This window comes from Odontomachus brunneus, unplaced genomic scaffold (genome assembly GCF_010583005.1).
Source record: "Odontomachus brunneus isolate Ranch 3 - 2012 unplaced genomic scaffold, Obru_v1 Obru_scaffold_013, whole genome shotgun sequence".
Lineage (NCBI taxonomy): Eukaryota > Metazoa > Arthropoda > Insecta > Hymenoptera > Formicidae > Odontomachus > Odontomachus brunneus.
In genome coordinates this window covers 1,676,593-1,689,267 of record NW_022639463.1, presented here as the reverse complement: position 1 = coordinate 1,689,267, position 12,675 = coordinate 1,676,593, and the positions used below count along the sequence as shown (strand labels likewise).

Genomic DNA, 12,675 nt, shown 5'->3' with positions numbered 1-12,675 from the left:
AGAGAGAGAGAGAGAGAGAGAGAGAGAGAGAGAGAGAGAGAGAGAGAAGGAAAACGAAAGAGCGAGAGTGACAGAGCAAGAGAGAGAGAGAGAGAGAGAGAAGAAAAACGAAAGAGCGAGAGTGACAGAGCAAGAGAGAGAGAGAGAGAGAGAGAGAGAGAGTCGACCACCGATGCCGCCACCGCCCCCGCGCAACCTCCACTTTGCCTCTGACACATCCACCCATCTAACCCTACCCCCGCACAAATTCCCCCTTCCTACACGATGTGCTGAGTCCGTGACGGTTCGGCGGGCAATGCCGACCGACCATCACGAGGCCTTACCTTTCCTATTATATTTATGTGACGGCTTGCGGTTAGGAAGGTTTATGTGGTGTCTCCACTCTGTCTCGTGCCGCTCCTTTCTTCGCTCTCTCTCTTTCTCCCCACCCTTTCTCTCTCTCTCTCTCTTTTTCTTACTTCCTTTCTCTCTTTACTCTTCTACATACATCCTCTTCCTCGGTATCGCATCGAATCGAACTGCATTACGTCACAAATTGGTATTCTTCTTCATAATTACCGATTGAGTTGCATCAAATGGAGCAGTACATCAGAAACTTCAAATCAGTGAACGTGACTACAAACTGAGACTGAAAATATTGACATCTTGGTGTCGAATTGTGCGCACTGTCAGTGTATTCTGTGAATTTTCGTAGATGACGGAGTGTTCGGTGGATGATATTTTAAGATAAATATAAGTATACGCGAGTGCTGAGAATCGTCCAATGAAAATATAAAACGCTGAATCGTGCTCCGAATACCGACGTCATCTGCCAGAAACGTGACCTTACCGCGTGCGCATTTGGATGGACACAATTCGATTCGGCCGGTAAATGATTTTCACGATTTCTTGATTATCCGTTAAAAACTTTCTTATGTAGCTGTCAAACTTAATATCTCGTTACTTTCAATTTGTTTCGTCATTATGTTTTCTATGTCGTTTACAGGCTGTAACAATAAACTTTAATTATAATTTTTAGTATATAATAATATAATCTACATTAAGATATTTCTTCTTAATGAAATTATCGCAGTAAAACAAACTTTATTATTAATCAAATCGTTATAATAAAGACCAATAAGAGCTAAGCGCTAGATGAAATATATAAACTTTAATAAATTTTAGTTATACAATTTTATATAAACTTTAATAAACTTTAATAAACTATAAATATACTTTAATGTGATATATATATATATTAAAAAAATGTAATCAACGTATAAAAATGTTAATATGACGCATCGAACAATTTAAAATCAAATATGTGGTCAAATATTTGACTTTCTTCAATGATTAAAATACAATGTAAGCTTAACGTTTATAGCTTGTAAAGCTAAAAAAGAAATGCAAGAAGCGCATATTCGCAAATAAGAAAATAATGTTATACCGTCAATGTTATAAAGTAGCAGGAATTCCTATATACATTTTTAGAGTTACTCTAAACTTTATATTAATTTTATCATATTCTTAAAACAATGACATATCTTTCTTTTCTCTTTTATATGTGCAAATTGATTGAAAAGATATTACTGATTATTAATTATGATACTAAGCAGACTATGATTATTTATAATTAGCGCTCATCTCTGACATACTGTAACGTATACACGCTATATACTGTACGTATTTCTTCCCGATATATTTTGGAATAGGGACAAAAATCGTGACTGTGTGTATGTATGCATGATTTTCATTTGTTCTAAAGCTCATCGAAATGTAAAGAGCTATAAGCTTTTTGTAGCTAATTACATATATTTATTAAATTTAGAGCTACTCGGCTCATTCAATAAGATGTATCATATCTAAATATTCATGCATGAAGACTATTAACTATTCAAGAGGAAGTTGTGAACGTTATTCAGCAATAATGACATTTACGATATAAAACAGTAATTTACTGTAAGAGAAAAAATAATATTTGAGGTTGAGGTCGTATTAAAATTTCTTCATATAATAAGATATGATATATGAGTATCCAGATATTTTCTACGGATAATATTCTCTCACAGTTGGACCTTATACTTATCATCTAAAATATAATTTTTGAGATGCAGCCATTTCATTGAATAGATAATATCTTGATATTATATCCAAGAGCGCAGACTATGAATAGTACCACATAGGAATGACAGTTTTTAATAATTTTAAATTTTATAAGTATTAGGGTTTTTATAGCGCCTAGTGAAACAGAATTTACGAAGTAAAAAGGCGAAACCGTCAATTTTTATAAAAAAATATAACGTTTAAAGTTTGAAAGAAGCGAGCCTGTTGCTGAAGCACGTAAATATATAAAATAACTTAGCTAAAAATAAACTTAGCTAAAAATTGTAATGCGTTCACTAAATAAATTCCAATTGGAAGATTATTGTAATGTAAACAGCAACAGTCATCAATATTGAATAGTAGACTCGTTCTTGTCATACAGAACGTCTCATGTAAAAACTGTAAAATCATGCAAAATCATGCATAGTTAAATGGTATGTCGCATATTAGCAACGCATTACCTATACATATAAAAATATGTATAATTTATATCTAACAACATGTTATTTATTGTTTCAGGTAAGTGATGTTGCATCACTCTGTGGGTCACATACACTCGCGCATCTTCCTTTCTTGGTATAATGTAAGCAATTTACTATATTTGTATTTATTAGCAACATTATTAACTATTCATATGGCTCGAACGAATGAAATAATGAAGAACAATGAAGATAAAAACAATGAAAAATGTAGAATATAGTGATTTTACTAAATATATAACTTTCCATCTTCTTGTGACATTTTTCTATAAATTTCACTAGTCGACTCTCTATTAGTCAATTTTATATTGTTCTATCTATATTATTAACTGAACGGCATATATAATTTCAAAAGTTATCACATCGGATTATAATATTTCAGCAAATCCTACCTACGAGATTTTTGCTGAATTAATTGATAATAGCTTACTCGTATGGCAATTAATCGTATTTCCTCTGTCATAAACATCTGTACCTGTGTATCACTGCTCTGGAGTATGATAATAGGGAGTGATATCAATAGTGGTGTTAACGGCACCTAAACGAAGCGCTGTTATTAACTGACACTGTAGGAGAAGGAAAAAATAAGAAAGCAATGAGTAAGGAACGGTCGAGATAAAACGAAAGGAAGAGAGAAGGGAGGGTAAGAGAAAAAGTAGATAGAAGCCTCTACAAAGGCAGCGTACTGAGAAATTCTCGTCAACAACGGAATCAGGATAGGCCCACACACCCGGCGGTTTGTAAAACACGCGGTGAGATTAAATGCTTCATTAATATGATTAAAGTAAAAAGCTGCTCGAGTAACGAGCCACAATAAATCATCCGCTGGTCAGGTCCACCGGTTCGGTGCGTTACACCGGTGCTTCTACAGTTGGTATTTTTACATTTTATGTATGTTATTTGGGATTTTTTTTTGCGGTCTGCGATATAGAAAAAAAAAAAGAGAGAGAGAGACGAGAAAAATATGAAATTATATACTGTCACAAATATTTGAAATGCAAATGAGATCAAATAGTACAATTTATAGATCAGATATTGTGGGAACATTTAATGTGGATGAATTGCGCTATTATTACATCTAGCACACAAAAGTGTCACATGTCATTGTGATGTATCACGTCAGTTTACACGGTACATGTCACATCTTCGGTTCTTGGCGACGTGCAAGGTGCCGTGGCCTGATGCAAAGTGCAAGCAGATGCGATCGTCGATTATACACTTACAGCGTTACCGTGTGTGAACGGTGCCCGTATAAGCCGCAGTAGATATGCATACAGCATGGGTACATATAATGCGGTCCAAGGTACGAGGGCAATGCATCTTCCACGTGACACTGGGTCCTACACTAATCGCGCGACAATCTTCACCAGCGTAAGAAGAGAGGGATAAGAAGGAGGACAAGAAGAAGAGAATCGCGTATGTATCGCGCGGTACTCGGTATACCTCAGAAAAAAGAGCAAAGAAAAAACTGAGAAGAAAGACAGTGTCAGAAACAAGGAAAGTGTGAAGAGGGATGCATGCTAAAGAAGATAAGAGCAAGAAGATTTAAAGTGAAGAAGGCAACTGTGTGTAGTATTACGGTCCTGCCTCCAATGGCAGGTTGAGAGAAAGGGAAAGGACGAAATAGAAGGAGCAAGGGAACACGGAAGCATCGATAAAATTAAGTATTATAATCCGAGTGCGAAGAAAAGCAAAGAAACGAAAAGAGAAACGTTAAAAGGTCAAAATCAGACGAAAAATGTTCAAGTTGAAACTTCAACTTGCCTTGACGTTAATTCACGTTATCTTTATCGTAAATAATTTAACAGAAAAGCAAAGTCAACACGATGGGATCATCATATTATTTATAGAATTGCCTTTCGTTACGAAGCAAATGCATAGCTTCCAAATAGTCTCAGGTTGTGTATAAAAATCGAATTTGTATAGTAGCCATATTAGCGATAAGAAATTGCAGACACCGGCAGTTGTTGTAGCGCTCTCTGTCGCATGAAACACCGCGATACACATCTATCGAACGAACCTATGTTACTCTCTCTCCCTCTCTCTCTCTCTTTCTCTCTATGTCGACCACACGCAGCAGGGAAACCTGTAATTTATTCCACGACTACCCAACTCCAATATAATCATTATAATTATTGTCTCCCCCTTCAAATAGAGCTTGATAATCATCGTCTGTATTTGTAACACGGCTCGCATTTGCTACCACATTCGTAGAATCTATGGATTGTTTCTTCGAAGTGTATCGAGTCCCGTTTTCCTTACATTGTTCGTCGATAAATTTAATTCGTCGTTCGTTTTTAATATTTGTTCGTCGTTCAAATTTTTGCACCTTTTGATACGCGTTCATTCTCTTCGTTACTCTTTCCTTTTATTCTGTTCTATCAATGCTTCTTTCTATAATTTGTATCTGTGTCCCGGCACTCTCTCGCATATTACATTCGTTTAGTCGTTATTGCAGATGCGTCATTACAACTTGCGGCGAACCGTTCACTGTGTTAATGTGACCGTTTTTCAATTAGTGACCAAACGAGTTCGACGGTAGCGAATAAATTAAATGCCGGCCATCGCGGTCGTGAGACCGTTCGTGACTTTCTAAATTCGTCACATATGGTCGGCGGATGAATTGTCGACGCTAATCACGTCTAATTAATCGTGTTTAAAATCATCATCTATAGATGATAAAAAAAATAATGAAGTACTACTTCCTCCGTTAATTATCCCACAATATTTAGATTCTCCAAATTAACTCTCGTATAAATTCGTATTTTAATTCGTATTAAATTTTTAACTTTTCTCAAATATACATCTGTAATAATATATGTTTTCCGTGCTCTTTTCCTCTCCCCGTGTCCCTTCTCTCTCCTTATCTTCCTCTGTCTGTGTTTCTTTTTCTCCTCACAATCGAAATAACAGTTTATTCGCTCCTATGCACACATTGCTTGTGTGTGTGTGTATATATATGTTACACAAATATCTCAGAAAGTCCGAATAAAACGTTTTTCAAATCAAAGTTGGGAACTATACTTTAAATTGCTAGGTTTTGATGTTTGATGGAGTTTAGCGTATGGATGAACGCATCACTAATTCTGAGCGAGATGTATATAACTCAATGTAATATTCCGTCATTCAAAAAGCAGTGCCGTGCTGAAGGCGAAGGTAACTTCGTGCCGGCCACCTGCAGGTAACCTGGGAGCGTCACGACGCCGCCGTCGCGACGAGTTATGGCCACAAATCACGCGATTCGTAATTGCTACTATCAACTACACGTTTTCACGTGGCAGTTTCTATCTGCAAATGTGGATGGAAATCCATAAACATCGATTGTTTAAACTTCGTAGACTTAATTATTTGAAACCTTTGTGAAAAATTAAATATAATACAATTTTTACTTCTACAAAGTTATATTAACAACATTTAGAATCTAACAAAAATGTAAAGTAACATTGATCAAAAACCTAACACTCGTCTACTTCACAGAACTTTAATGCTTCTAAAATTGAAAGAATCAAATAATTCTGACTTTACGTCAAAATGTTATAGGGTAGGAAAATTTTTAGAGTTTTTAGAAAAAAATGTGTTCTATATCTATTGTTATCTATTGTTTTAAAATGTATATTTGCCAAGGCACATTATATTCATCGAGATAAATGAAAATCGGAAGAAGTCAAGTTTAGTGAATGAGTTATATAAGGACTTTCCAGCACTAGTTTAAATTACTCTGCTTACGTGATATGTCAATGAACGTTGTCATACAATAATATTACTTTTCCGTTACTTTATAAATCCTTTTATCTCATTCTTTCATCGATTTACATATCTCTTGGGTTTATTTAAAATCTTTATTGTAGTTATGTTCTTTTAAAAGAGAGAGAGAAAGAGTAATCAGTTTCTCTATTATTTTCTTTATATTTAACATATAATTCCAACATGTTACTGAAAAATATTAATCTACCAGTAGAAAATTAAATTTACGCAGAAAATATTATAGTAAAAATTATGTTAAAATTATATTTCTTTTTATAATATTCTTTGTAAAGTTGGGCCATATAGAGATTCTCTAATAAAATTACTATAAAAATAATAAATTTGGTGATTTACTACAATTTAATACTGTAATTACAATAACTTATATATTGTAAAAAACCAAACGTGTATAACATTTTTAAACAAATATATAATACTTTTTATCATAATTCTATATGGTTTATGATTACAAAAATTTTATTCTAATTTTTAATACAATATTTTTGTTACTTTTCCCGCGTATATAAATACACATATATATTAAATTATATATATATATATATATATATATATATGTGTGTAAAAAATTATAAAAATCACGTTGATTTTGTTGATCACGTTGATATCTCGTACTTTCCATTACTTTCTGACAACTACACATATAGGCGTTTCTGTATAGTCTACATCACCATACAATATATCACGTACCGTGACAGAACGCGTTACCATTGTAACACGCTTGTTCCTGCGGCGATACATTACGTTACGTCCACATCCCAGGTATTACTTCGGCTTCCCTCCTCAACATGGATAGTAGCTTCGTACATGTTAGCTTTGATTCGTTCGTCGACGGTCGTCACGGTGCGCCACGTTAAAAGCTTTCCTTGCCATCAAAGTAATTGCGGATATATAGTCTATAGAGAGAATTGCGAGGCTACCGCCTCTCTCCCTAAGAGGCCACGGAAGGACCTGCCGAAATTCAGCGTCGAGTAGTAATAAGCGCGAAAATAGCTTTAGTCCGGCTATTCAGAGAGAAAAATAAGCTGGCTGATTTTCGATATTTATGTCATAATTATTTCACTGCTATGTTCATCCTGCTCTTACGCTCGATAACACTTTTCTGCACATATTATCGTAAAATCATTACACGACACATTATATGATTTTAACACGTGATCGGAACGTATGAAGACTTTTTCAGAAAATAAGATTTAACAAATATATTATTTATAACGTTAACAAATCAACTCTCAAATAATAAATGTTCCAGCACGGTTCATTTCTAGATTTCATACAACTGTCATTTGGACTAGCCTTCTCATTAGAAAATACACGTATCCACAGTATCCGGCAGGTCGTATAGGTGCGCATAGTGTGTTTCCCGCGCGCGCTCCTTCCTCCTTCAGCGGCGCTGCTTGCCATCGTATCAACATCGCACTTCATAATACTGGCAGTGTTTGTGCGCGTCTCGATCCGTTACCTTACCCGATCGGCTCGTTCCTCCTTCGTAATGTCGGTTCCTTTGTAGTTTTTCGAAATAGAGTGTTATTCGGCCATCGTTAGCTACTACTTGCCTCACGCATTGTCTATTTCAAGTTAACAACGGATACCGGAAGTCGTTATTCCCGCGCGTTAAATATTCGTCCTCCAACGACTCCGAACAATCGCGGGGCTTCACGTTTCCATCCGCGAACGTCTAACTTTTGTTTTATGAGTACAACAGTTGGCTTGTAACATTTTCGTCCCTGCAAAATTGAACTCGCATTAGTTTTCGTATTATAACAAATCGAATTTTTTAGATGACTTATTTCTATTATAATCACGTTGGTGGTATAAGCTCAATATAGTGTCAAATAATTTAGATTTTACCAATAACGCAGTAATAATGCACGGAATGTTTTGTGATAATTCTTCTTTTTTTTTTTGTACTTATTTTTCCGGTGTTTTTTTACTAACAGCCTGTGTGCATGTTTCGAAGATATTTGTAATTGTCACCATTTTATAAAATTAGCTTCTTATGCGCATTCGATCTTTTACTTTATGCATAAACATAATTTATTTTCCTATATTTTGACTTTTTATAGACATATAAATATTTAAATCGACTATTTATTCTGTTACTTTATTTTTAACTCGTGTATTTGTGTTTCTCCACACAGATAGGATTACGAGCTATGTTATTCTAATCGCTTATTACAACAGAGAAAACCAAACATTTCAAAATGTTAAATAACGTAAAAACTTTCTTGAGTGTCTCGATGTGAATTGAACGTTTCATAAAAAGTAGTAGTGTCATAAATAATAACTGCTAATGAAAGCCAGATGATTGGTAAGTGGACTCAGTTTTCATAAAACTTTTATGTGCTAACAAATTTGTTTTTCATAACATTTTATAATATTTATTTTCACTAAAAAATATTTATAATGTATTAGATACATATATAATAGAAATATTTAAAATTTTAAATTTTAAAAAGGTGTATTCCATTTTAACATTTGACATATTTTGACATTTGACACTTTTTCGGTACTTGATCATTAAAAAAATAACTATAATTTATTCTTGATGTCACATATTTTAGTGCCACATATTTCGATAATCGAAATATGAATGCTAAATTGATATTTTACAGAACGTTATACTAAGTATCTTGTCAAATTATATTACAAGAATTCAATGAAATAGAAAATCTTTGAAATTACATGAGCATACCAAGGATTTATTTGATTATATTGCCTCCATACAACAGATTCGCCAACTAGATAAATTAGTGTAAACAATCTTTCAGTGTCATGCAGTATGTACTTATTTTGTAAACATCTGCATTTTTCTTTATTTTCATACGCTTAATCTGGTGCAAACGGGGTACACACACACACACATACACACCAATACAGATTGTAAAATTTAATTCGCAGAGCTAAAAGACCTAAAGAAAGATTGCTAAAACTGTTCGATAGATTCAAGTCTTTTGGTGCTATTGAGACCATATTTCGTAACACAGAGAGAAAATAGAGATGTTTAGGGGAATGAGCTGTTTCGGACTGTGGTGATGTCGACATCACGTTTCTTTCGATCCCTAACGAATAAGAGACGGCAGAAATAGTTGAGAAAACGGAAGGGTTCCCGAATGGTTCAATGGTTAGAGAAAGGCAGAAAGAAAGATACAAGGTTGGATAGAAAGGTTGGATAGAAGGGTAGGCATAATTTATCCTTAGGGCCCTGTAAATGGTTGCTTCGTTGCTCGGTTCTGCTGTACAGGATTGGTTGGACGTCTGACAGTTGACGGATGATGAGGCGGCCTTTCAGTCCCCCTTCCATCCCCTTTTACGCCCCCAACGTGCTGATTTAGTTTCAGGTTCGATCCATTATCCGCCGCGAAGCAAAGTCGGGCCGGCAATAACGGGATTATTAACTGAAATAGGCACATACACTCTCCTCCCCCCTTCCCCTTCTCCCCTTCCCCCTGCCACTTGCCTTACCACTTCTCGTCGCACTTTTCAAGTCTTTTCAGTTGTTCTTTATTTCGTCATGCGTCCTGCGGCGTTAAGCAGAAATTGTTAGGCGGCTTTTTCGCTTGCGTTTGCTCGTTTCCTGTCGAAATAATTCACAATTTTAATACAAAAATATAAAGCGCGCTGCTTCAAGAGCACATGAGATTTCTAATTATATACAGTTGTATATTTTGTAATTTATTTGATGTAAAAAAACTTGATGCTAATTTACCTGGTTGTGTGGGATCTGTCATTTTTTAATTTATACAATCCAATCTGCGGGGCGAAAAGAAAAAATATAATTTCCCTAGAAGGTGTATCCTCGCAATATGTTTCTGTTTCACTCGAAGATAGATAGCAAAGATAATACCGTAATATTCTCCATCTTGAGCACGACTTTTAATCTACTTTAATATAAGGCGCGTAATGAACATCCAAGGCGTAGCTTGTCGCACCGTAACGCTTCGATGCATAACTCGAGATAAGCTATTCTCTCGCCGGGAAGATGTGGATCTAGACACGATGCGCGAAACACCCGTAGTTTCTGTACTTCTTCGTGCTAGATGTTAAAACCGCGGCACGAGAGCCGCGCCAGTGTCGCATTTATCTATTCTACGATCTGCTGCGCAATGTGATTGCGTGAACTGCCGCGTGGTGCTTGAATGTACCAGGGATCTTGACTGCGTGGAATCGAAAAACCGGTTCAAGCTGTACGCAGTTTCCTGTTTCACGTCAATGCAAAATTTGCAATTTTGTCAAGCCGCTAATATCGCAATATACAATTAATCGAAATATAAATCCAAGACTCTCGGGCTCTCGCGATTTAACAGGCTAATTAGCAGAATTATACGAATTTCTGTTTTTATCATCGCGCACAACAGTAATGAGCCGTTCGTTTTGTGTGTGTTTTGAAAGGAAGTTCGCGACGCATGAGAAAACAGATATGCATCCTTCTCGTTGTGCGATTATATCTTATTTTTTTTTTGTTTTCGAGACCAAGACGGGCACGTCCGCCAAACGCTTATGTAGACTAATTGGTCGTCGTCTATCTCCGCCTTTTATTTTAATCCTTTTCCAACGTTTTACTCCGGATCGTTTTTGCTCGTTACATCACAATTTCCTTCGGCGAAATATGAGTTACTGCCTTTGCGAGGAGTATTACTACCTGTCCAGCCAGACTCGTATGTTCAGCCCTAGCCTATTATTTATGACCTCATTTTATAATCAACCAAACTTGAACACACTACAACGACTAATAAACGTTGTTTGCTAATTGCATGCTTCTTTGCTCCTCTCATCGGAAAAATTTATAAAAAACGACACAAGAAGCAATACTTTCCATTCCCATATTCGGATTCTATAATTGCCGATGGAGGATCTTCTCGAAGAGAATATTTGAGGACAATTTTACATCAATTCCATTTTTTAATCAATTTGATTGAGACTTCAGTCGAAATTTATTGCATTGCTTGCAATGTTGCACCTCACACATCCTTTTAATCTCAAGATTCTATATATATATTAAAAAGATGCCCCCATTTGTTTAATCTATCCGACCCTTGAATAAAGATTCTCTTGTACATTTGTTGAAATTTACTAAGAACTTAATATACAGCAATCTTAAATGAATTTATGGGACTGTATACGCGCTATTTTGAGTCCGGTTAAGGGAGAAACTTTTGAGCTAAAATTCCTCAAAAGATACGTTGCTGAAACTTCACACGGGCCTTATGGAACAGCGCGCATACACCTGCTTACGAAACAGGTTACTCGACGGATCACCCAATCGATATTCGACCGATGCAAGCTGTTCGGCGTGCGCGGCTCGAGGTTCCCTGGCGAGAAATCACGGCGACGTGCCTTCACGTGTTCGTTACCCTACTCCGTTGCTAATAATAGACCCTGGCACCTTGCTGGCTCGATCAGCGGACCACCCAAATGATCGCGCACGAAGCAAAAGGTTCAGCGTTAGCTGTGGTCCTGATTGGTATTACGGGAACGGTGGACGCGGACCAAACAGTAGGACGATCGGGGTGATTGATAAACAGTGCCACGCGCCAGCCCCGCGACAAATACGTTCGTGACAAAGGTGAAGGGACCGCCCGCCGTGTACCGCGCGTCGCGCACACTTCTCGGCTCGCGAAAGGACCGTTTATCGTTCAACCGTTCCGCAAAGTTACGAAAGTCACGTACCAAGTGTTGCCTTCACTCGCGGTTGCTCCCGAAATAATGATCCTGCTAACTCCTAACTTCGACACCTACTGGCGAGGATGTGATTCGATTTTCAGTTGATCACAGCCTATTGAATGCTTTTACAATTTCTGATATTTCTGATATAATTAGATATCATTGCTAATGTAAAATTCGTATGTTAACCACGCGTTCAGTGTTAAAGATATGATCGACGTAACATCGGAAAACTGTAGTAAAAACAATGACTACAAAATTTATAAATACTACATTTTTACCTACTGGCAAGGATATGATTCGATTTTCAGTTGATCACAGCCTATTGAATGCTTTTACAATTTCTGATATTTCTGATATAATTAGATATCATTGCTAATGTAAAATTCGTATGTTAACCACGCGTTCAGTGTTAAAGATATGATCGACGTAACATCGGAAAACTGTAGTAAAAACAATGACTACAAAATTTATAAATACTACATTTTTACCTACTGGCAAGGATATGATTCGATTTTCAGTTGATCACAGTCTATTGAATGCTTTTACAATTTCTGATATTTCTGATATAATTAGATACCATTGCTAATGTAAAATTCGTATGTTAACCGCGCGTTCAATATTAAAGATATGATCGACGTAACATTGGAAAACTGTAGTAAAAACAATGACTACAAAGTTTATAAAT

The 12,675-nt window shown here is 36.0% G+C and overlaps 1 protein-coding gene across 11 annotated transcripts in view; it reads left to right on the top strand.

Moving 5' to 3' along the window:
- LOC116840940 (homeotic protein antennapedia) overlaps nt 1–12,675 on the top strand; it is a 108,856-nt gene that overhangs the window by 37,474 nt on the left and 58,707 nt on the right. For 2 of the 11 annotated variants that reach the window (XM_032808311.1, XM_032808309.1), the window contains exon 2: nt 2,602–2,665. The exons of 3 other annotated variants lie outside the window; for them this stretch is intronic. The gene's annotated coding sequence lies outside the window, so the exon portion shown is untranslated. Of the gene's footprint in view, nt 1–360; nt 868–2,601; nt 2,666–7,524; nt 8,635–12,675 lie in introns of those variants that run through there. 6 more of the 11 variants (XM_032808313.1, XM_032808302.1, XM_032808310.1 and 3 more) reach the window with 5 other exon arrangements.